Raw genomic sequence first — 3698 nt, 5'->3', positions numbered from 1 at the left:
CGTCTCCGTGTCCACTGAGCGAGGCGGCGCGGCAGTGGTTGATTTTCCTTTGTCTGTTGTCACTGAATCGCGCGGCATAGCGATGTGCTTTTCACTGTTTACGTGCAATATGAGGTCACAGCGTTTGGCTTTCCGCGGCTGTTGGTCCTTGCAAAATCGGCACCGTACATGAAAAAGTCTCCTCTGATGGTCACTCGGTCCCCAGTGTTCCATGGTCTGCCGCACTAGTTCCAATCCTTTTCTGATTCTCATTCAACTCTCCCGTGCACAGACCATGGTCTGGTCAGGACCTTCGATTTAAAATCAGTGTCCCGTCCAGTCTCTCAACAATGCTTACCTATGCAAGTTCCAGGTTTTATCCTGCAGTGACTCAACCCAGTGACCACTCAGTGATCTACTAAGTCAGCTTTCCTTCTTTGTGTAAGATTTTAATTTTAATTAAATTTCTCTGCTGTCACAGCTAACTGCTCTACCCTCCCCTCCCTCTGGCCATCTCATTGGCCGAGATGAAGTCAAGGCAGTTTCCCGAGTCTCTTTCAGCAGCTCGCCCCAGATACTGAAGTCAGCTGATTTAAATTTAGTGTTTCGTGTTAGTGTTCTCAAGTGATCATTTACTCTTTGATTCTCGTAGTGTCAACCTGTTTCAATCCTCAATTTCCCATCGGATTTTTCAGGCGCAGATCTCTGACAAATGCGCGATTTAATTTCATTCAGTTAGAGTCAAAGAAACTTCGACAAAAGGAGAATGATTGGAGCTAGGTTACAACGCAGTACAAAAAAAATATTATTTATTTCTTACTTGAACAAAAATAGCACTTTCAGGCAGACAAGACAGGCAGACACAGCACTTTATGGTAGGAAAATCACACCTTTATTTCTTTAGACCGCGTCTGTTTGCAGCAGCGAGTTTTCCTCCTCGGCAGAAATCTCGACGTCCAGCTGGTCGTCGACGTCCATGGCCTCATCTGCAGCTTGTTTAGTGGCTTCTGTAGCTCCGGCAGGTTCCAGAGCTCCGGCCGCGATTGCTCCAGCGGGCTCGACGGCTGCGGCGACTGCAGCGACGGCTACTCCACCGGCTCCCGGAGCTTGAGTTCCCGCGGGCGGGGCAGGATGAGGAATGGGAGCAGTCACCTGCTCACGCCGAGTCTCACACTCTGCCGCACGATGGCCCTTCTTGTTGCAACGCCCACAGCGTGGGCGGCTGCGTCGTCTCTGCATGGTGGTTGCGGCGGTGGTGTCGTCGCCTCCACTGTTGCTGGCCAGGGGCGAGGGGCGCGCGGACGCCGCGGGGCCCTGATCTTGATGCACTGCTTGAGCTCGAGCTGGCTACTCGCGTCCGGCGCTCTGCGCGCGCGGCTGCGCGGCTTGCACTGCTTGCACCATGGCACCTGCCGAGGTGCTGGGGATGCTCTCCCAGCGAGACCTCTTCTGTTGAGGGCTTGACTTGGGCGTCGCGGGCGGCGCCGCGGTGACGGCGGCTGCCGGCCCGCTAACGACGAACTCGGGCGTTCCGTCCGCTCTCACATTGAAGGAAATCGTGAGGAGAGGGACGGGTGTCATAGTGGCGTCGGGCATGGCGGATATGGCGGGCTTAGCTCCGCCCTTCGGGAGGGTGGTTTTTTGGGCAGATGGAGCTGTGCCAGCTCTCTTCTGACCTGCCTTCTGGGGAGCAGATGGGGCTGGGCCAGCCCTCTTCTGATGATGAGTATGTCGGTATGTCATTACGGAAGGGTGCTGTAGATTCACTGGTGGTATCAACAACTGGTCCTTGCGATGCAATTGCCTAAGAAAAGAAAGAATACATTTTAATTATCCATGTTTGGATAACAGACAACGAAGAAATACAAACAATGATAGTTCACAACACAAAACACTGTTTAAGAATATCCATCAGAATACTCTCTTCAGCTGACGTGTTCCGTAAAAATTCTAAAGTTACAATCAGCTATGACATTTCACCTGGGCATTTTACTGCAAAAACGGCGTCAAAAACTAAGAGAGAGGAGTTTAAAAAAACCTTGAATAGCATAACCTTCAAAGTTCTGGATAAGGAGTATAAGATCAAATGTAATCAAGAGGTGAAATACTACTTTCCCGCACCTACAACTAGAAAGGGGTATCAAGAACTGATATTTTACTATGTGTCCTGCACACAGAAATGAATTCTGCTGTAAATCTAGGCATCTAGCCTTCATTTACGAGTAGTTATTTTAATGAATCTTTCAAATTAAAATTTAATGCAGCATCTATCTATCTAGACACTTACCAATATACAAATAATAAAATACCGTAAGATGCAGAACAAAATAAAAATTTTCACGAATTGCTCAGTATTTTAATGTTTTTATAGCTTACCTGGCCGTGGATGGCACCATAGGCAGGGGGTAAAATCAACTTTGACGGTAAAGCATTCTTCGGTTAAGGAGATTGCTTCTACATATGTTGGCCGGAAAATATACTGCAAGAAATATGCACGGTTAGTGTGGGTTCAAGTTCAGCTTCAAAAAGGGTTATTACGACTGCTTGTTCATACATTATAAAAATATCTCAAAAAGCTCATATTTATTCTTACTCTTAATTTGGATGTAAGTTGGCGAATTTTTTTTTTTTTTTTTTGACAGAGTATCATAATCGTCGACAATCAGCTCAGGATTATGTATCCTGTACTTTGCATAGCTGTTTCAACAAAGGAAAAGGATTAATAAGTAGGTCCGTTCTGCCATGTGCGGAAGCCAAAGTTTGTTTATTGATATCACATGACATTAATCAATACTTACGTCTGATCCTCCACACTTCCCACCACGTAGCAGAGTTTCGTGCGGGTCAGATCAAGATTCTGGCGAATTTCTAGCGTCATCTCCTGGAAATTAAAAAATGAAATTAACTGCGTGACCCGAGAAATGGGTGGCTCCAGTTCGCTATGAACAAGCAGTCGTTAAAACCCTCGTTGAAGTTGAAGTTGAATAGGGGACGTAGAAGGTCCTGTTTTGCCTCAGCCTTTGTGTCACAACAAGAATTGTAAGACATCCAAAAGGCTCATTGATTAAGATATATGTCTGATTCAGACTGGTCTCAGGCAGACTGCGATCGAAGCCAATATTTTTTAGCATTTACATTTTGAGAAATTACTGTTTCCAAAGCAATTGATTGTCATAAATGAATCTAGATACTGTTTGTAAACTCATCTGTGCCATGCTGGAGGAAGACTTGAAAAGAGTAACTTGGTTTCTCAGGAGAAGTTTGAAAGGTAACTGAATTAATCTAATTAAAGAGATGCTAATCTTTACTTATGTCACTTGAGGCTGTGTTTGTAAAGGAAAAATTAAATCTGAAAATGGTTGTGATATTCAACTGCTGATGAATGAATTATGTTGAGGTTTCTTGATGGATCGTTGATTGTATGGATTTAATGACTACATTTTTTCAGGTGAATCGTCTGGATACGCTTTGTAAGAAGTAGTGAATTAATAAATAAATAAATAGACAAAAATTTCCTCTTTCACTGCCTGATGCAGCTGATTTGATTATGATGTCTTCTTGGTGCAGTCGATGGTAATGGAAAAATATCAGAAATATTATTTGAAAGTTATGAAAATGTTGAATATGGGATACTTCCAACAAAGAAATTCAGTATCACAAGCAAAGAACTATTTGGTTAGTGACAAAGCACTTTGAAAATACTTCGCTCGTAGTACATA

General features: G+C 44.4%; 1 long non-coding RNA gene across 1 annotated transcript; it reads right to left on the bottom strand.

Moving 5' to 3' along the window:
* Window positions 1-771: 771 nt before the first annotated feature.
* Window positions 772-3555, bottom strand: LOC113213629 (uncharacterized). Its single transcript, XR_008011789.1, has 4 exons — window positions 2778-3555; window positions 2573-2676; window positions 2356-2458; window positions 772-1783 (listed from the first exon to the last, which is right to left on the bottom strand). It is a non-coding gene; the product is annotated as an uncharacterized LOC113213629 (long non-coding RNA).
* Between the last annotated feature and the right edge of the window lie 143 nt (window positions 3556-3698).

This window comes from Frankliniella occidentalis, unplaced genomic scaffold (genome assembly GCF_000697945.3).
Source record: "Frankliniella occidentalis isolate FOCC.00 unplaced genomic scaffold, Focc_3.1 Scaffold224, whole genome shotgun sequence".
Taxonomy (NCBI): Eukaryota; Metazoa; Arthropoda; class Insecta; order Thysanoptera; family Thripidae; genus Frankliniella; species Frankliniella occidentalis.
The sequence above is the reverse complement of the archived record's forward strand: the minus strand, read 5'-3'. Positions and strand labels throughout refer to the sequence as shown.